The sequence below is a fragment of the Doryrhamphus excisus genome, linkage group LG7, assembly GCF_037039965.1.
Source record: "Doryrhamphus excisus strain RoL-2023G ecotype Guam linkage group LG7, RoL_Dexc_Guam_v1.1, whole genome shotgun sequence".
Lineage (NCBI taxonomy): Eukaryota > Metazoa > Chordata > Actinopteri > Syngnathiformes > Syngnathidae > Doryrhamphus > Doryrhamphus excisus.
Genome location: NC_136363.1, coordinates 13593350 through 13614801, shown reverse-complemented (window position 1 = coordinate 13614801; position 21452 = coordinate 13593350). Strand labels below are relative to the sequence as shown.

Genomic DNA, 21452 nt, shown 5'->3' with positions numbered 1-21452 from the left:
TTTTTGTTTTTTATTTAAGAGGAGACTGAGGGCACAGGCTGCTGTCCATCATGAAAAAATACTGTAAATTTGTCATTCACCGCAAGAAAAGCTAACAACAATGTATGAAAAGAGTTGTTGGAGTCAGGAAACAAGTTTCATTCAAGAGACTGAGGGCAAAGTGCCGTAGAGTGGCGACTATGGAGTATCATAATAAGGCAGCGGAGAGAACAATGTGGTTATTGGTAAAATTAAAATTTTTCTGGAGGGCAGTAAAGTGGAGACTATGGAGTGAAGTACTGCAGTGTGCAGAGGTAAAGCACGGTAACAGGGTAAGTTTTACAATATACTATACCTTAGCACAATATATACTGTAGCACAATATATACCGTAGCACAATATAGTATACCGTAGCACAATATATACCTTAGCAAGATATATACTGTAGCACGATATATACCGTAGCACAATATATACCATTGCACAATATATACTGTAGCGTCTGGAGCCGCAGAGAGGCCAGCGCAAGGAAAGGGGCAAAAGTATTGGGACAGCTACTGGAAGTGCACATTCTATCCATCCTTTGAGAGGCTTGTGAGTCTTTACACATTTAGTGACAAAGTGACGTTTTCTTGTGTTTCCACTTGTGTCAGAAGAAGGCGTACTGCAAGGACGACAAAAGCCAAGGTTCTCTTTAATAGCGAGAGCTGAGAGCGATTGACTGCTGTTGCAATCTTCAATATTTATCCTGCGTTTCCATGACATGCACGCAACACGGCACCACTCCACGATGAGTCAAAATGATGAGTCAACACCGGGCAGGGCAGGGGAGGGGCATGGTTCTCAGCTCAAAATCTTATCTCACACATAAAAAGAAAATCGTGAATGAGCATCACCATGGCAACTACTAAGGATACCAATTCCAACCCCTTCAGTTGTAAAAGCTAAATCAACTTCTTTCTTTTCCTTACTTCTTCACTTTTCACTGTCCGATGAGGTGAGGGAGGAAGAAATTGATCCATGAAGGTGTTAAAAGACCAAAAAAAAGCAGATACACAATTAAAACATCCCTCCTTCTCCCTGTTTGTTTTCTTTCCATCCTTCTTCCACTTCTTTCCTCAAAGGACGCCTGATACAGCGGGATCAATAAACAGTGCAGGCATGCACACTCACGTCCAGCTCTTCCTCTTAAAGGCCTGATTTGTAGTGAAGTATTGCATTGTTGAGCCACATCTCCCCTCCTGTTGGCTTTTTGTGTGGGGATTTATTGCCCGACAGCAACTCAGCTTTCTACCTCTTAGTGTGAAGCCTAGCGCAAGTGTGGCAGCTTTTGGAGAGTTCTAGAAATGGGAACGGTCGGTTGGAGACCAATTTTATTCAAGAGGAGACTGAGGGCAAAGTGGAGACTGCGGAACGCAATAACACTGCAGCACACAGGTAATAACACATCTTTTGGAAAAAGACACGCTAACAAATGGTTGGTAAGGAGACAGCTTTTATTCAAGAGGAGACTGAGGGCATTATAAAAGGGGAGGCAAGTGTGATAATGCTTAAGCGTCCACAGATGGAGACACGCTAACAGCAGCAGCATAAGAGAAATTAAATAATGAGAGAGTAGAAAAGAGGAGACTGAGGGCAAAGTCCAGTAAAATGGAGACTATGGTGTGCAACACCGCAGTTGTTCAAAGCGAAGGGCAATCTGAAATTTGCAAAAGGTTTTATATAGGCAGGAATAATGCGTGGCCGTACCGCCATCCATCCATTTTCTATACCGCTTATCCTCCACAGAGTCACGGGGGTATGCTGGAGCCTATCCCAGCTGACTTTGGGTTAGAGGCGGGGTGCACCGCCCTTGACTGGTCCCCAGCCAATCGCAACAGGTCCGACAGTCAGACAGTGTCTGGGCGTACCGGTTTTCCCCAGTGGAACAGCGTCCTGTGTAGCCAGTAGGAGTTTGTATGAATAGCTACAGTTGATTGAGTCTATGTCATTAATACGCAGTGGCGAAAAAAATGGATGGATTTGACACCTCCCACTCGATACTCTTGAACTACTTGAGCCCCCCACGGTTTTCCAGGATGGACTACTAGCCAGATAAATGTCCATGTGTTCTTTCAGCACATCAGAGAGGAGTTTCACTGAAGTTCTTTTTGTTTACATTTCTGCCCGACGGAGCTAATTATGTTTAAAAGTACGCATGCACATACACACAAAATTGCATGATATATTTCCATAAAGTTCTCATTACTTTGCATTCCGTTTCCAACCACCCCCACCCCACTCTCCTTCTGCCTTGCGTGTCTGTGCGACTCCTCTCTCGGCTCGTGTGTACTTAATGATGTGCGTTGCATCCCGGCATTTGCATTCCATCTGCGTGTGTGTGTGTGTGTGCGCACGTTTTGTAAGGAAATTAAAGCGTGAATGCAAAGTTATTTTCCGTAGTGATAATTTAACATCCCTTTATATCCGCTACAGGAAATTGTGGGGCTTATATGCTTGTCTGTGTGTGTTTAAAGCAAAACAGAGTCAAACTAAAAGGATTTAGCCTCTGAATGATGCTCCAGTGTCCTATTTACCTCCCCGTGTAGCTTACAATTACAGTCTCCATGAATGTTTGTTTAGTGCAGTCAGTACCACTTCACAACTTTTACTGACTTTTGGTATTTTGCTAATCTATATTGATAAGCCTAAACGTCCAAAAAAAATCCCAATAAAAATATGTTTGAAGTTTATTTTTTGTATTTGTTTACAATAAAGCAAGCTCCCACACAAATAGGTATTACGATGATGGACATGGAGCATTAACTCTTGTAACGTAAGCTGGCAACAAAGCACAATGCAACCGTCGTGGGACCGGGCTGCTAATTTTAGACCAGACTGGTTTTGATCAAAAAACCTTTGCGCGCACACACACACACACACACACACACACACACACAGACACACACACGCTGCTGGACTGTCGTGTTTGTTTGTGCAGCACAGTCACATTTCCCCGGGACAGGCGCTCAAATAAACACAGCCACACTCGGAAGGAAAAGAAAAGTGGGCGTCTGTCTGAGTGTGGCGGCGAGGTCGTCGTGCACATGTGCTGTATTTTGCCATTGTCGGGAAAATGATGACAACACAAAACAACCCGCCAATGACGCTTGCATTCTGAAATTGAAGCTGAATTAAGCAGATGAAGCGATGTGTCGATTCCGACGAGTCTGCCCTACTAGTCCAACATGGGAGTAGTAAGTCACAGGCTAGCCACGCCCACTCGGATGCTAATGCTAATGCTAATAGTCGAACATGCTTAACAGTCAAAGTACATGCAGTGGTTTTCAAACTGAATAATTTCAACTCCAAAAGGGAGGCGCTGCAAAGCGCTGAGCTGAAGGCACGCTAGTTTTTTTTTCTTTCGATTGTTTGATCTGTGTGAGAAGTTTCAAGTCACTCCCACGTATGGGGTTGAGTAACGGTGTGGTGTATTTGTCATCGAAATAGTGGTGCATGTTTTCATGCAGCGTCACCCCTCTGATGTGCAGCGTTTGAGGAGTGGAGGACTTGGCTGTGGACTGTTCACCCACAGCTATTAAGTTTGGCATCACTGCTCTGTAATAAGTGCAAAACAAACGCCACGCACACGTTTGATTTGATCATCAGAGGAACGTTAAAACTTCAAACTCCCAGGATTTGGCTCCTCTGTTTGTGGTGCTTTCTGCAGCATGTTGCCATGGTTACTGTCGGGTGACCACGGTGCAGGTCTGCTCTGTGCTGCCGGGTGTCCTTGAGCAAAGACTTCGATGCTTGGCCTCTCTGTGCACCAAGCGCTCCCTTTGGGCACCGAATTATTGTAAAAGCTTGTTTGGGAAGCTGTCACAAGTCCACATTTACATCTCGTATTATTGTGTCACGCGAGTTTGACGCAACGCAAACAGGCGGTCCACATTGGACGTCCTGTCTCGGCGCCTGATTGGCTGCGACACATGTCGCTGGCGCTGCCGCCGCCGCCTCCTACGCCTCCGCCTCCTTGTGGCTTCGGGCCGGCCGCCATGACACTGATGTTCCGCCCTCGCCGCCAGTGAGCGCCGGAGCCAGGTGTTTTTCATCCCGGTTGACATGGCAACGCTAAAACACAGTGGTCACTTTAGCTCCTAGCTGTAATTTAGACGTTTACATCAATTACGGTTACAATCAACACACACACATAGAAACAGACACACACTGGTAGAGTGTGTGCGTCTACACATGTTCTTTTTTGATTTCTTGCCTTGCTTTTTCTACCATGTTCTCTTTGTGTGTGAGGCCATTCACCACAGGCTCTGTGTGCGTGTGTGTGTGTGTGTGTGCGTGTGTGTGTGTGCGTGTGTGTGTGTTCACACATGGAAGCAATATTGAGGCCAGATGTTCTTTTTGCTACAACGAGACCTCTACACGCAATACTAGCCAGCTACACACACACACACACACACACACAGGGCGTACACGGCACCCTGGCAGCGCTGGTGTAATTAGGAAGCTGATTGGTTAGATTAAATGTCCATCTGACCCCTGACCAATAGCTAATTTGAAACACCCACACACCTCCCACATTTCTGCCTCTACTTTCATCATCTCCACCACGCTGGCTGCGTACGGGAACATTTGAACATCATTAACTGGCGTGCAGGTGGATAAGACAAGTACAGTACCCGTCCTGTCCAAAGAGCCGAGTGATACTGCTGTCACCTCGTGGCGTGATATGGGTAGTGCAGGTGCTACAGACGCTTGAAGATGATGGTCTGCTGGAGCCTATCCCAGCTTGGGCTCAGAGGCAGTGGCAACGGACTGGTGGCCAGCCAATCACAGGGCACGTATAGATAAATAGACAAATATATCATTCACACTCGTACCTATGTACAATTTCCATATTTTGGGAATGTGGGAAGAAGCAGCAGTCACTGAAGAAAACTCACAGGGAGTACATGCAAAGTCCACACATATGCCCAAACGGAGATTGGGACCCAGATCTCCTAACTAGCCCACTGTGCGGCCATCATGCAATGTGATGGAAACAAAGAATAATAGGGAGCGATTATAGGGGTGTTATTTCATGTCTACAGGGCTCTAATCATGTCTAAACCCATATTTAGAAAGTCATAAGCGTGTTTTTATGCTCTAATTCCCCTTATGAATATTGAATCCTACTTCCAGAAATTCCCAACCAATCACGCAGCACAGACCAGGGACAGCCCTATTTGATATTTGTGTGCAAATCTGTTGAGCTAAATTGCAAAACCGGCCCCCGTTTCTTGTCGTCTGTGTGGCGGAGGGTCCATTCATCGTCTGTCACCACGTGTATGCTGGAAAATAAGTAGACAATTGGCCGGGCGCAACTGTGTCAGCAAACAAACCATCGCTCATCTTCGCTTTTGTGCAACCCAAAATCATTTTGTTTTGCTCACATGGACCAATCCTCTTAGAAGAGAACGTTTAGGAAAGCTCCTTCAAGGGGTCCAGCCATCATCCTGACACGTTAATCCACATCTCTTTAGGCTGTGTGGACACACCCTGCTCCACTCTCACACTCTGTGTGTGTGTGTTTGCGAGTGGGCGATGCCATGGCAACCCCGGCCGTCCGAGGCCCTGTCGGCAAGGTTGCAACCCCGGTCACATGCGTGTGCCTCCGCAGTGTGTGTGTGTGTGTGTGTGTGTGTGTTAGAGTGTGGATGGCCGCTTTTCACTCCTAAGCAGAAGTGCAAATGCACTCCAACATGGAAGAGTCGGGCATGCTTGATATGATGTGAAAGCTTCCTCTCGGCGTCTTCCTTCCTGTCCCCTGCGAGGTCTTCTTTGCTCATTAGGAATTCTCCTCTGTGTGTGCCAAGTGCGTTTGTGATTCTGCTCCACAGTCGTGATGCATCTCGTGTTCGTACACGGTATATTTCTAAAAGCGCATTCCCCCAAAGACCACTTGTTTTCTACCTTTGCGTATCGGACTGAGACCACATTGACAAGCATCGTATTGTACCGTATGACTTCCAAGCCAGGAACTATTGATGAGAGCTGCAGAGATACTGAATTCACTCAGCAATGCATGGCTTGGACTTGGGCCGACAATGGAATAGTCAGGAACAAAGCTAGGAAGGAATGAGTAGAAAATAAGAAGACTACGGTGGCATGTCCAAGGACGCCATGTGACTGCTGCTGATCCCGCCTGTTGTCCCTTAGGCAGTCGCTCCCATCATCTTTGTCAATTTCTCTGCTTTTAAATGAAAAGAATTTGTCTTTTGTCTTTTAATGGTAACTTTGACAGAAAGCGGTTTGATGGCGCTATCTGCGTGCTGTGGACGTAATGTTGTGTAAGTGCGTGCTTTGTGAATACAATGTTCCACTGATGGCCACCCACTCAAAGGATGCAAAGCCCACTTGGACATTTAGTAAATAATGACTAGTTGGCCATGATGGAAGCATATTATTACCTACCTACCTACCTACATTATTATTATCTGCATCTCCTCTTTGTACAAGAGACGTATTTAATGATGTCATGTGCGTCCCTATCGCCTTTTCTCGATCATCTCCCTCACGTGCCAATGCTGCGGCTTTCTCTGATGTCACAATACTGTCTCTGACTCGCACCGAGCATGAGGCGCCCGACCCTTTGCAGAGGGCAGGCTTTGCTACATATCTTAAAATAGAAGCCATAGCTTTATCCACGCTCTGTCAACCGTCAGCTGTCCACCTGCTGTGATTTTAGCACAGCTAGCACGGATGCCTGATGCCTGGCGAGGCTTTGGGCTGGAGGTCCAAACGAAGGAGGCCAATGGCCTCATGTGCAATGATGCTCTCTTACTGCCGTGTATTTACTTTCATGGGAGCTACACAGAAGCTGTGTAGAGAGAAATACAGTGGCGCCCACTTCCTGATCACAAATCATCATTTGCCACAACATCGGCATCCTTTCTTTTTTTGCTTTATTTTCCGCTCCGTTTGAATGGGAAATGTATTATCCGCCTCATTTGGACCATCATTAACGTGTTTTTTCTACAAATGAAAACATATTAGTGGGGCGCATTCATGTTTTTAAAACACAGCCGTCTGGGCTTTGCATGATTACTGTGTGAATAATGAAGTGCAGCCCAGAGGAGTGTGCATGTGTGTGTGTGTGTGTACGTACGTACGTGTGTGTGTGTGTGTGGGTGGGTGTCAGCTTAGTAGCTGCTTGGTTTGCTTCTTGACGCCGTTTCACCGCCACAGATGTTTGGCGTGTAGTTTAAACTTTTTTTTCATGCAGTCGTGTCCCACGGTTCCCGTTGTTCCTGTTCCTTAATGGACCAGGTGCTGTGGAACAAAGCCTCTCGGCCCCCTTTTCACATGTCCTTGAGCCTTTCTTCCACGACACATTGGCTCGCCCATTTTCATATTTATTAGGTTCTGCGGTAACCGTAGACCTCACGTAGCTTGACTGTTCTTGCATTATTCCACTCCAGCCGCACTCGACGTGGAGATAAAGCCGTTGTTAAAGACACAATCCCCTCTGCCAGTGGATCCGTGTTATTCCTTTAATCCAACCTGGCTGGCTGATTAAGAACAACGCCCCGCCTCAACCACTCGACTTTCAGAATTAATGTTAGCTGTCCCGTGACAAGAGTGGATGATTACATTAGGAAGTGAAAGTTTTTACTGCTGAAAGGCATCATGTGTGCACATGTTTATGGTCAGCCTCTATCTGCTCACCTTCATGATACTGGCTTGGAAACAGGAGTTCAGAACATTCAGAGACATTATCCCGTCAAGTAGGGTTTTGTTTGAAAATAGGAAAGCAAACAAAATAAAGTTGTAATTGTTTTTATTTTATTTTGGAGAAGAAGTAAATGCTAATAATAATAAAATACTAATAACAACAATAATAACAACAGCAATAATAATAACAATAATTATAATAATAATAATATTATGGGCCTAAAGTGCAAATATGTCCTAAAAAAGAAAATGGACAAAGATGATCGAAGTAGACAGTTCATCTTTTGGGGGAGGGGTGGGTGAAGGTGATACTATTTATGATTTGCAGTATATGACGAAGGCATCTTTATATTGTTCACCACGCGGCCCTCGCTGGTAAAAGTTTGGACACCCCAGGCTTAAATGGGGGTCACGGTGTCTAAAAAGGCAGACGGCACTGGGAGGGAAAATCCTGGAGGTGTGCATGTTTTAAGGATTGCACGCCACTCGCTGTGGGATCTTCATGTTGCGAGCATGCCTTGCAAAGCACATGTGGCGGATCACTATTATGCCCCCCCCATTTGCAGCTCTGCTCTGTTACCTCAAGACCACCGCCGGTGAGCAAGTAATCAAAGTGCGAGGGAGCAGAGACAAGCAAGAAGTAGAGACAATAAAGACAGAAGGATTTTGGGGGGGGCAGCTGCCAAGCTCTGAGTGGGGTCCACAAGAACAACCTAATAAGGTCTGAAAGTATGCGCTCACATACACACCGACTTGGCGGGCGCTCAAACAGGCGGTTTGTGGCCACTCACGCCCACCCCCGGTTGGGAAAATCCTCTTCATAATCCATCAGTGGCTCTACATTTTCATTATTCATTTTAAAATTCATTCATTTTAAGTGAGCCTACAGTATGGGTCGTGTCCTACTGTATGGGCCCTCGGTATGGGCAGCGTCCTATGGTATGGGCAGCATCCTACGGTATGGGCCATTGGTATGGGTCGCGCCCTATGGTATAAGCCATCGGTATGGGCCGTGTCCTACGGTATTGGCATGAGTCACGTCCTACTGTATGGCCCATCGGTATGGGCCACTTTGTACAGTATGGCCCAACGGTGTGGGCCACGTCCTACGGTATGGGCCGTGTGATTGTCACCAAAGGCGAGTGTCAGTCACCCAAGCGGCCTCGCGAGTGGCGCTGGGGAACGACGCTCGTCTGGCAGAAGGTCGGAGCAAACTGGGAGCTAAATGATCACTGATGAGCGGCCGGTTGCTTGCTGCAGAATCGGGACAATAAAATGAAATCACATGTGGTCTCTGGCTAGATGTTCGTCCGGGGGTAGGAGGAACAAAACCCGAAGACCAACGCGAGATGGAGGGTAACTGTGGTCCATTCTGCTGAAGACTGCAGTCAGAACGCTGATGGCGAGGACATGTTGCTCTCTTGCTTTTTTCTTCCTTGTCGGGCGTGCACGCGCTGACGCTAACAGGAGTTGTTGGCCGGGAGCTCCTGATGTAAGACACATGTTCTGGCCGCTCGCTGTTTCAAGCAACTTTATCGCTCCATCAGCTCGGAGACAAGGAGCGATTCATTCTGAGAGTGAAGCGGGGAGGGGGGTGCTTGCCTGTGTGTGTGTGTGTTTAGTATTAATATGACCTTTGGAATGTTGGCCATCAGCTCCAATTGATCTGGAATCTCATCATGCGTTCGTATACCACTTATGTCTTTTTAAAAGCTTTGAAAACGCATTTGGAGGGCATCAGAAGCCTCCAGCCAAAGATCCTTTATAGTCCAAACAGTGTCAGCACCATGGCAACCTGTTTATTGTCTCTCGTCAACCAAAGTAAGTAATACGCTACATGAAGCCAGGATTTATTGGGATTAAAGCTAGACGTTTCTCGTCTCGTTTTTATTCTAAATTTGGATTTCCTGGACACTTTTTTCTTTTTTTTTCGAGGGATAATGAAAAACAGAGGGAGTGAGCGTGCAGGCAGCAGGACAGGAAAGTCAATGTGGTTAAGAGACAGGAAGTGAAGACGAGGCATTATGATGTGGAGAGCGAAGGAAGGGAAGTCAAACCGTTGGACGCTTGGCTTTGGGGGGGGGCAGGAAGGTTTTTAATTGCTTGTCATTGTGACGAGTCTTAATTCCTTGGCTTTCTTTGGTTGTTGTGAGGCTGTCAAAAATGAAGACGATAAAGCTAATTAGCGTCACAAATTGTAAATGTGGACAATAAGAAAGGGAAACTGCTCAGACAACCTGTCTCCTGATGAAGTGATGTGACCTGCACCCCCTTTTCTTTGATCAAAGTTTGTCTCAAAAGAAAAAACAGGCTTCGCTACACATCTTAAAATGAACCCAGTGAAATGAGACTGATCTGGCTTTCTGCTCAGTCTTTAACTCGGAACATTCATTTTGGAATAAAAAGTAAATGTTCCTTTTTTAAGTTCAAAAATAAAAATGATTATGAATAATTCAAATGAAATAAGTTAATAATACAAACTTCCAGACCACAAAGTAACATTTCAAGTCATGTCAATTCTAGTGTATTTATATATCCCTTAATGACAAAGGAGCCTCAAAGGGCTGAACAGGAGATGATAGAACACACTTAACACCTTCCTAATAGAGACCAGCATCGTTTATTATCATGTATTTTTGAATAACCATGGTGGAGTGAAGCCACAATTGTTGTAGTGCAAAGTGGTGAGGGATTACTGTATATGAAAAAATATTTATAAATAAAGGCTGAGTTAATCTGAATAGCAGATGAATGATGGATGCAGAAGTATTGGTAGTATTGGACGTTATTACGTCTTGCCCTCATTCGGCCACTAGAGGGGAGAGTTGCATGCGAGGCTATGAGTCAATATGGCTCTTCATTCATTGCCTAGCACTGATAAAAGTGGTTTTTTGTGTTTGTGGCCATAAAGTAGTAAATCAAATTGTTTGTTATGCGGTAAGCAAAGCTCTCCGTGTAGGAAAAAAAAGAGAGAAAATGTTTCCAGTTACAGTAAGTGAGGACGTAGGGGCCATAAAAGCCTTGACAACGTAAAGGATGCACTAAATAACCATGACGTCTTTGATGGCCGCCTCTCTGAGAAAAAAAACAACACACCAGCTCACGTCTCCCCGGAAGCCGCAAAAGCATCTAGCAGTTTCATCCAGCCTGAGTTGGCATCGCCAAGGCCGTAATGCAAGATGAAGGCTGTAATTATTGGCGCTGATGCTGACAAGATTGAAAGACGGCGCGATGATGGAGCGAGAGGAATGAAAGCCGGCTCGGTAGTTGGAGATATCATAAATAAAAGGAAGAAAGATGTGATGGATGCAATGTTCTTCTTATTGTACTGCCGTGCGAGAATTAGCCCAGTCCATCGCTTCTCCTCCTCTCGCTCCCTCGTTCCCATAGTAATCATTCCAAGCTGATTGCTCTGATCCTATTTGTCATAACGCACGCACACACGCACACACACACACACACACACACACACACACTGGAGACTGATACAAATGCCATTTAATCAGAAGGGTTAAATAAATAAAATGTTTTCATTTCCCCCAAGTCCACCACACGGCTATCTGCTCCTCAATAACTCACACTTAATCCAACTCTACAGATGACCACACACACACACACACACACTTAAATGGAGATGGGTTCAGTGTTGTTGAACAGAGATGTACTAAGTGCGGGGGGGGTTGTTTCTTTATGATAAAAGTACAATGAAAGAAGAAAAGAAGAAATTCCCAATTCCCATAGCGGTGTCACGCACGTACCTGAAATTGCAGATCTCACCTGCGGAGATTCCTGATCCACTGCTGTAGTGTGGTCAGCACACATAACTAGAAGAATATCAGCAAACATGGCTGTCCTCGTCACTTTCGCCACACACACACACACACACACACACACACACACAAAACAAGCGCTCTTCTGCCTGACGGACGGACGGACGGACGGATGGATGGATGGGAATGAGGCGGATCATCAATATACAGCCACGTGTGCATGCATGCCTGGCAGTAAGAGGCTTCACTCTGCATTGCTTTCAGCACCTTTGTTCCATCGAACAACGGCATGAACGGAGTCTCTTTGTCTCTGTGGGTGGGGCGGGGCTGCTAGCATACATGCATACTAACTACTACATACTTCCATGCCCATACTATCCACACTCCATACTGCATACCCAATCCATCAGACAGTATGCAAAGCATTTACACTACAGCGTACTACATGATAACCCACAATGCATTGCGCTCCTACCCGAGCCGAAATGGACAGGCTGAAGCTGATTTCACTTTAGCTCTAAACTCTTTACATACATACTTACATACATCATTTTATTGATACTCAGACGAGAAAGTGGCCATTTACATTTCCCGAGTGTGCCATTTATTTGTCCAAACACCAACGGTTTACAATTTCGTTCCGACCAATTCGGCAAAATTTAAGCTAGCTGAAGTGAGCAACCCACTTCAGGTTATTTTCACAAAATAAAACACCCCCTTACTTTTTTATCCAAAAAAAACAGTGATAAATCACTGCTTTTACTTTGAAAACAAGAAGCCAACCAACTCGCAATATATCCTGCTTGACACCGCCGTTTGGACTGATCTCATCCTGATGACATCACGTTGCGTTGCATCCTGGGTAATTTGGGATTGAGTAGTAAGTTGACAATGCATATTTAGTATGCATCCGGGAACTTCTGGCATACTCAGAAATGGCATACTGCCCGTGTAGACACACTCCATACTCAGTTAGTATGAGTGGGAGGTAAGTATGCGGTTTCCAACACAGCCATGGAGTGTAATGTACTAGAAATGAAATTAGCAGATGCCAATATACACTTATATATGTTTGACATTTTTCATAGTACTGCCTTCAAAGTGATGTTCAGGTCTGGTCTGGTCTGGTCTCATTGTCCTTGGGCCACATCTGGTCTCGTATGGTGGCACCCCTGCCATCTACTAACAAATATTCTCTATTCTTTTCTTCCTCCTCACAAAATCTTGCCATTTAAAGGCAGGCAGGAACTGCAGAGACTTCTTCCTGCTCCTTTTCGGACATGTTGAATTGGAGGCCTAATTGCCCGTTTTCATCCCAAATTTCCACAAGAAGATCATTAGTGTCAATATCCTCTAGCATTGGCAGCCCTGGGGAAAGCTAATGATCAAATCTCCTGCTTAGCACTGTCCTGCCTACAAGGTGGAACCCTCCAAAGCAATTGTGTCATGCGTAAAAAAAAAGTGGGGACTCGTTTTGCTAGATTTGACTCATTAAATCATCATCAGAGGTATTTTTTGGATGCAGCCATTTTGAAACAGGACTCCCCAGAGAAGTTGTGTATGTGTGTGATTTAAAAAAAAAAAAAAAGAAAAAAGTAGTGTCTACATATGTTCCAGCACAGATTCCAACGCTCATAAATCACTTCCACTGGTGTTCAGCACGCCATCTCTCTCTCCCTCTCGCTCGCCCTCTCAGGCTCACACAGCAGACAAAGACGAGGATGATTTCAGAACTTGAACTTCTCATGTTGTGTCTTCTCGATGTGTGTGTCGGGATGCGATCCGCTTCGTCCGCTCGCCTTTCTGCTTGCTTTGCATGCGTCGATGAACACAAGTCCAATTTACCACACCATGTTCACTTTTCTACCATTTTACTTATCACGCCGGAATCTTTGATTAGCCTAACGTGGCAACGCGGGCACCTTTGTTCTTCGCTGCCGCAGACGCCCATTCCAAACCATTCAATGCCATTTTTTATCCCGCCTTTCTTGCAACATAAACCCACATAATCTTTTCACGTTTTCAACTGGATTAGATTTCCACTTGGATTGCTGGCTTTCAATTTGATATTTTCATGTTCGTCCACAGGATGGCGCCACTTTTGCCCATGCAAAGCATGCAGCTAAATGTCACACCTGTTGCTGTTTTGTTCCGCGACTAAAATAAGTCTGTCGACTGATGTTGGATAATGCTGTGGATGTGAACGAAAGACCAGAAAGCCAGTGTGGACGGAGGTGAAGAATGGAGGAAATTGGAAATTGGTGTGGGGCTTGAAGCGATCAGTATCTGTCCTGCTTGCTCCTCTCCAGCCTGCAGTGGACCTCCTTGTTTGTAGAGATGAGAGAGGATATATCACAGAGGGAAGTAAAGCATTGGAATTAAAGGTTTTCTTCATCAGTCATCAGGAAAAGTACAAATCCAAAATGACAGATTGAACTTTCCATTCAAATGTCTTCATGGAGATGGTTTCATTTCAAGCTTCAACAATCCTTGTATTCTTTACAGATCATGAAATAGTTTCACCAGACTCTACAAATGATAAAAAAAAGAAGCTATGTTTTTTGAAAAGGCATATTTTTCTGTGCGTTTTGGCCTTCCGTCCACATGCAAACATTGTTTTTTGAAAAATGAGGAGAAAACGACGGCTCTGTGGGAGATGCTGTGGTTGTCTGCAACCTTTTGGAGTTAAATCTGTCCTCTTACAGATGTGACAGTTTGTCATTTCTAGCGCAGCCCGTTTACGCAGCCTGCTAGCATAACCTCCAACGTTCCTCCATTATCCCTTGCTCAATCTGGCCGTCAGGACTCCACTTGTAACCATGATTTTGGGGGTGTCATATCCGTCTGCTTGCATCTCATTACAACCAGAGCGATGAGAATCTCCTTTTATCTTGTACTTGTCCCGCCTGGTGTCCCCTGTTCTCTCTCATCATGCACCTAGCGTCCTTTGGTCGATTGTTTGCACCGGGCCACAGGAGTCCCTGCAGGAGGAGGAGAATAAAATCGAGATTTCTTTGTCCTTGAGTGACTTACTGAGATGTTTTTCACTGTCGAACTAGCTTGTTGCCGGGATATTTTTGTTGGGAAAAGAGGCACATCTTGGCCAAATGTTTTCCATTTTCAAGCAAACCTGCTGTGTGTGTGGGTCCGAGACTCTCACTCTATATTTAGAATATAAGACCGTCAATACGGAAACCTCATTACATGAGAATGTCCATCCCATTTCACAAAAACATTCAAAATACGAAACAATAGTGCCCTCCTCCCAGAGTTGATTTGGTAGCATCACATGAAGGCTTGGTTGTTGTGCCCTGCCGTTGGCTATCTTGGCTATCTCCCAGAATCCTCAGTATCATGTAATCATGTAAATGATTATGTTGTCATATACTATATATTTCAATATTTGACTTTATATGACTGTTGGGCTTGACAGAAATACTCCATTGATAGTAAATCCTGTCTCATAATACGAAAATTCCAAGACACAAAAGCCCCTCTGAAAGCAATGAAATTGGGATCTCGAGGTATGACTGTTTATTATTATAATAATAAAGCAGGTGTTCCTGACATATTTGTGGTGGTTGACAGTAGCCCCACCCCCTTTTTTTCTGATGAAGTTTCATTGGTGTCAATCGTTGGCTTTGCTGGTTATCCTTCTCTTTAGCAAGTTGGCATCTTCCAAGCTGCCGTCTTGTCTTCCAATTTGTTGTAATTGGCAACACAAACATGACAAGCAAACACAGCATGATGATCAAAACTCCTAACGAGGCATTCTGTAAATATCTGTGGATTTTTCAAGCCCCAGAGATGAGGTCATTGATGGGCAGCGTTAGCAGATGTCGATATGAGAGGACATTTACAGAAAGCCGTCTAAATGTGGCCCAAGTTCATCCCCCATTTCTGGCTTTCAGCGAAGCGCAAACTCCGCATCTTTGGAGGTGATGCCGCCAAGCTTGACTCCAGGCCAGGTTTGACGGTTAGATGCGTTTGGCATGAGCCTCCTGCGAAAAAATACCAAAACAACTCACTCAAGTCCAATTAATGCCATGTACGCGGTGACGCGCTGCCAAATTTGGTGCCTATTTGTGTCGATGTGAAGCACGGCGTGACGATCTGTCAACGTTTGGGTGGCGTTCCCAGAGCGTCGTCCTGGCGCCGTCACATGGAGGGTTATCACACGAGGCTGTCTGGAGTAAATGGAACAAAGATGACACGTTGATTACGCCACCAGACACACATAGGTGCTCCTCGGAGGCTCGCTGATCTCTTTGGTCTGTCGTGACAGCTCGAGCATGACCGTCAACGGCCACCAGTGTGAGTTTGTGTTTGAGTGTGTGTGCCTGCTGCAAGGTCTGGGACAAAGTAATTCCGATATTGACGTATGAGGCTCCCATCTCCACCCAGAGGGTCTTCATAAGTAGAAAATGTCCGATAAGACCCGGGTGGATCGCCCACTTGGTGGATGCTGTGTTGGAGCTGTTGTCGTGCTAACACCAGAAATGCATTACAGACATTGCAGACTGTATGTGTTCCAACTAGCCCACATAAAAAATATGAAAAATAATTACAGCAGACTCCACGGAAATAAAGAAAAATGGAAATAATAAGGACGACAGTTACAGTCGTCGCTTGCTACAAACATCAATTCCTTGCTCTCACGTGTTTTTTCAAACACAAATGTATTTTTAAATGAACCAATGCTATTGACTGTGGTGTAGTATTAGTTAGAAAATATGCATATTTAAGCAAATTTTACTTATATTTGCCCAAATTAAACAGACTTTTCTTACCGCAGTCAGGTGTGGAACCATCTCACCATGATAAATGAGGGACAATTGTATGTTTATACTAATACTTATTTGTATTACTATGAATTTTTCTGTACGAACTTCTGCAACATCTTGAAGGAAGCGGGTTGTTTGTGTTGCCGATGTCACATCATCGCTGCCTAACAAAAAGCACGTCACCAGAATGCAAAACACGTTGCTGCTTACCGTGTTTTTCCACACAAATCGTATGGGAGGGATTCAAAAATAGAAAACGTAGGTCTTTACTAATTGCCAGGCACTTTTCATATGGAGTCCTACAAATTTCATGTTTTTTCTAGGTGCATGCAAAGTTGTTTTGTGACCAACTCCGGGGGAAAACCAAACAAACCAAAAAATGTTATTAATTTCCAGATATACAAACCGTATAGGCCGCAGCGGTCTATCCTCTGCAAGTGTCCACATTGTAAGAGGTGATATTTAGTACACAGAAAGATGTTATACAGATTTGTTTTACCTTACTACCTTTTAAATCAATGTAAACAGCACCAAAACAGTGAGCGTAGCGTAAAGTGTCTAGTTGGCCTGCCGGAAAAGTAATTCGTTGCTGTCGTCATCTGCCTCCCGGGAATTAAAACCACTAAAGTTGTCTTTTTCTGCATCAGAATTGTTTATGTTGACTTGTTAAACAAAATCCTAAATTTGCAAGAGCCAAATTTGAGTTTTTTGTGTGCTACAGTTTGCCGTCCAAGGAAAAGCATTGATGTGAGGATGGATGCTTATTGGCGGTTTTCAGACTCGCGGAGCTGAAGGAGATATGCGTCTTTCAGTATGATGTGATTCAGTCTTCTACATGTACTACGACCCTCTGGTCAGACATCCACTGACGCTTGTTGTTGCTCTTTTCGCAGTAGTGTGAAAACGCTTTGTCACCCCTTCTCTCACCTTTTCAAACACGGCTAGCGTTTGTTGTGAAGAGAGTCGTGGGGGACCACAGGTTTGACATGGGTGCACCTTTTTAGTTTATTTTGTTCTGACGTGCGGCCAAGTCTGGTTGTGTTCTTTTACCGCCAAGACTAGCCTAAGTGCTTTTTCAATCGTGCCGTCTTGTTTTCTTTGGGACTGCGTTGGACTAGCGCCGTGCATCACGTCGGCCCGTGGTGGACTGGGTGAAATTGAAAGTGCGAAGACGAGCCAATTTGAAATGGTCAGCTTGTCACACGGGAGCTTTGTAAACGACTCGAGCACGTCGTGTGCATGCCGAGCGTCCTGCGCTCAGTGGCCGGAGTGAACATTTCTCTCTTTCTCGCGGCAACATGTTGCCCGCCCTCAAGCTCCCTTCCCATAAATAATAATACGACCTCACGGCCGCCTCACGGTGCACCTTGACGCGTACGCACACAGAGATGCGTACCTGCTTGGCAACACAAGCAGCACAACCCGCTGACCTCTCCATCACCGACGCTGCCCACAGTCAATGTCAGCACATCATATTGTGAAGATTCTGTAATGGACGCCCGTGGCGGTGGAGAAACTTGCATAACAAACTCATGGTCATGCTGGCACATGGTTCCTTCAGGAACTCAACATGTGCAAAAAGCAGTAGGAAGAATCACAGCAATTTGTTTATTAACTAAATGTTAGCATAATAGCCTATACGGTATGTAGCGCTTATGACAGGGAGGTCCAAAGTGCGGCATTCTAAGACTATAATGAAAAATAAATACTGAGCTACACCATCAGACCATTGTCAAAAGTTTGGAGACACTTTCCCGAAGCAATGAATGAAGAAGTGTCTGTAAACATTTGACTGGCTCTGTATATGACTCGATAGCACACTAATTAGCTTTGAGTCATGATGAGGATGATGACGATCGTTCCCCTAGTTTAGCATATGGCCAAAAGTGGATTGGTGTTAGAATAGGTAATGTATGAAACGTGTCCGAGTATGCCCTCAGAGTCCAAGAATAAAATGAAAAATAAAATCATGAGTACAGTAAGTACACTCCCAGAGTGTAAACGGAGCCTTTGTGTTGTTTGTAAATAAAAGCAGGATTTGGGTGAAGCAGGAAGTTCTCAAATGGCGATCATTGACTAAAACAAAATTGATGAACACGGCTTGTGTGGTTGTGTGGAAATGAATGATCATGGATCATTTGGATGATTGCTCTCTCTGGTAAACGTTCACAGTAATGAAGTGTGAGAGGTGGTGGGATTTCATTCTTTTCCGCCGTTCCTCATCACAGCCTTCGTCGCTGCCTGAATGCGGTGGACAAAGATGCAATTTCCACTAAATGAACTTTAAATGCAAATTGTTGCATAACCGCTAAATCCTCTGCGCTAATTTTATGGATGAGCTTTTTCAAGAAAGAAGAAAACTCTCATTTTCCATTTGTTTTGTCAGGACTTTGATGAGTTGGCCCTAATGAGCGGGCTAAGCCTTATCGTTTTGTCCTCTTGGCTTCAATTTGATGGAGCACGGCGATTATGTGCTGAACTGCTTACTGGGCTGCAGCCCCAAGTCTTGCGCTAGCTACTCTCCCTTTTTTTAAATTGAAAATATATCAGATCAGGTCGCATAGTCATTTTGAAAAGTGCTAATTGAGTACAACTTAGAAGTTCCGAAGAATAAAAATGTCTGATTGGACAACATTCATGTTTTTTCTTTTTTCCAGGAGCCTTTTCTTACTTTTCACTTGTGGTATCGTATCAGCCACAAACAAACTAACAAACACATTTAGTGAGACTAATGACTTGTGGGCGATTACTCCCATTTGTTGCTGAACGTTTTGCTTGATGGCGGCCATGTTTTCAACCAATGTTGCTCACCCTTTACACACACGTGCTTGTCAGTAGAGAAGTTGGTCATTACTGATTTATGGGCTGTTAGTTCCATTTGTTGCTGGACGTTTGGCTTGATGGTGGCCATGTTTTTGAACCAATCTGGCTTTAATTTGACACACACGTGCCTGTCAAGACCGTAAAAATGTGTACCCAATTTGTGACGACTGCGGTACATCTTGAAGTTACTTTGGGAGATCTGGACAGCTCTGTGAGAAATGTCAAGTCAAGCCAACACACTGGAGTTTAATAAGAGCGCCACCAAGTGGTGTATTTGTTGGAAAAATAATAGCACAGGCAACACAGTAGCGATATGCGTTTTGATCCTTTTCACCTTTTCACCCCTTTTCACCCTTTCACCCTTTCACCCGCTCAGGAGTAGAAATGTTGGCTTGCACAAATAAACGTGTGAAAAATGTTTAGGATTTTTGGGGGAAATTCTACAAAATTCTTGTGAGTTATTCCACCCAAGTTGAAGCTAGATTCTATTCTAGTTGCTATCCACATTTGTTGTAAAAGAAAACTAAGAGAAAGTTGTGTGCCTTAGTGGAAAAAGTGTCTCATTAAACTCCAGGAGGAGCTAATTTGTGGATTTTGAAGCTGGCAGTAAATGTCAGCGGTGTTGTCACTCCATCGTCCACGCCATCTCGACTGCCTCCTCGTCTCTGCACCTCGCAGTTCTTTTTTTGGTGGTGGTGGTGGTGGGGCGGGGGGTTGCGTTAATTGGGGCGATGAAGTCATTTGGCGGCGAGGTCGTCGTGAGGTTTAATCCTCCAAAGTGCCATTCATTAATGCGGTTCGGTCTGAATCCCTCCTCTTCCCTTCCCGCTGTCTCACTCGTCTTCTCAATCATTTTTATTGAACAGCTTTACCCCTCTTCCCGTTGGAGAGGACACCTCTTGCCTCCTTTCCCTCGCTCTTGCCGCAATTAGGGAAATCTTGCTTGTCCAAGGACAATTAAGATGTACGGTGTGTGTGGTTAATGTGTGGTGGTGTCAAACAATTAGCGGCATAGATGTTAGCGTCGTAATGTGAAGACACGCGAGAGAGAGAGTGAGTGTAGCTTTAAAGCACGCTAGTGTTGACAGGGCCGTGTCAGGTCAGTGTCTTTTCCTTCTTGATGCCTTCTTTCCTTCCATCACGGCCATGATGGAAGGATGTAATATGGTGGCAGACTACGGTCTATTATCAGTCGTAGCTTCCTCGGGACCGGGATGGCTCACGTGGGGTCGGCAGTGTGGGAATGTGCCCGCCCGGCCATTCTCAGATAAACAAGAAGTGGAGACTCAGACAGTTAATGAGTTGTTTAATGCCAGCGGATAAGGCCGCAGGTATTAAGGGCCAAATAACTTCCTGTCTCCTCTTCTTCTGTCTTCATCTCTCGCTCATCTTCCCTTTGAGTACTGGAGGGCGGTGGGGGTGCTTGGGGAGTTTTTTTAGTGTCCTAGATGTCTTTTTTCCCATTTGCAGCTTTTTTAATCACCATTTTCTTGAATGTACCAGAGCTGAGAAAAACAAGTGTTTATGTAGCATTTTTATGTACTCCGTTTTGTCCGTTTTGTCTATGTAGTCTAGTCAGCGTTCTGCCGCGGGCTGTAAATGCCCCCGGGCCATGCTTTGGACAACCTGGTAAGCTAACTCCTGTACTCCTGTGTCAAAACTTTCACCCCTACCGTGTCGCCCATTTTCCTGACAAGTCCACAACATGGTGGCTTGCTTATTAAACCCCATAACTGGCTTGAAATTTCCCACACAGTGCTACAAAACTCCCACAACAACTGTAAAGTGTTTAGTCGAATCCCAACCATATTTGGCACAACCATTTAAGGGATTGACAAGCACATGTTTCCAAAATTTGAGCAGGATTGGTTGAAAACCTCGGCCACCGTCAAGCAATGTGGTGCTTACTTTGCAACTATTGTCCATAAGTCATTTTATTGTGGTGAAATGAGATTAACGTAAATAGCGCTGACTGGGCGGCAGCGATAAGTAAGTCAGGAGGCTGCTGGAGGGGACTCTTGAAGGGGAGCTGCAGGTTTTAGCTTACTTATGGTGACAAAGTGTGTAATTGAGTGTAAGGTGCAAGGGGACAAATGGCGGCCATGTTGTAGACCCTTTCAGGCTGAACTTGCTTGGTTTCAGTTCTCTTAAGTTAGAACATGGCCGTTCTTGTTTGCTTACAAAGACGCACTAGCATGAGGCAAATAGGTTTTCAGATGTGTTGTCATTTGGAGCGATCAATACATACAAATATTCATAATCCTGTCCTGTCATTTGTCTTTCTCATATTTCACACATACTGGCCCATGGAGATTAATAATCATGATTCATTTGAAAAGTGGGATTAATTGTATGAACCTTTTCAATTGCTTTGTTGGGTAATACA

General features: G+C 44.8%; 1 protein-coding gene across 6 annotated transcripts in view; it reads left to right on the top strand.

The window, feature by feature from the left end:
• trps1 (trichorhinophalangeal syndrome I) overlaps positions 1 to 21452 on the top strand; it is a 73105-nt gene that overhangs the window by 39519 nt on the left and 12134 nt on the right. The window lies entirely within an intron of this gene.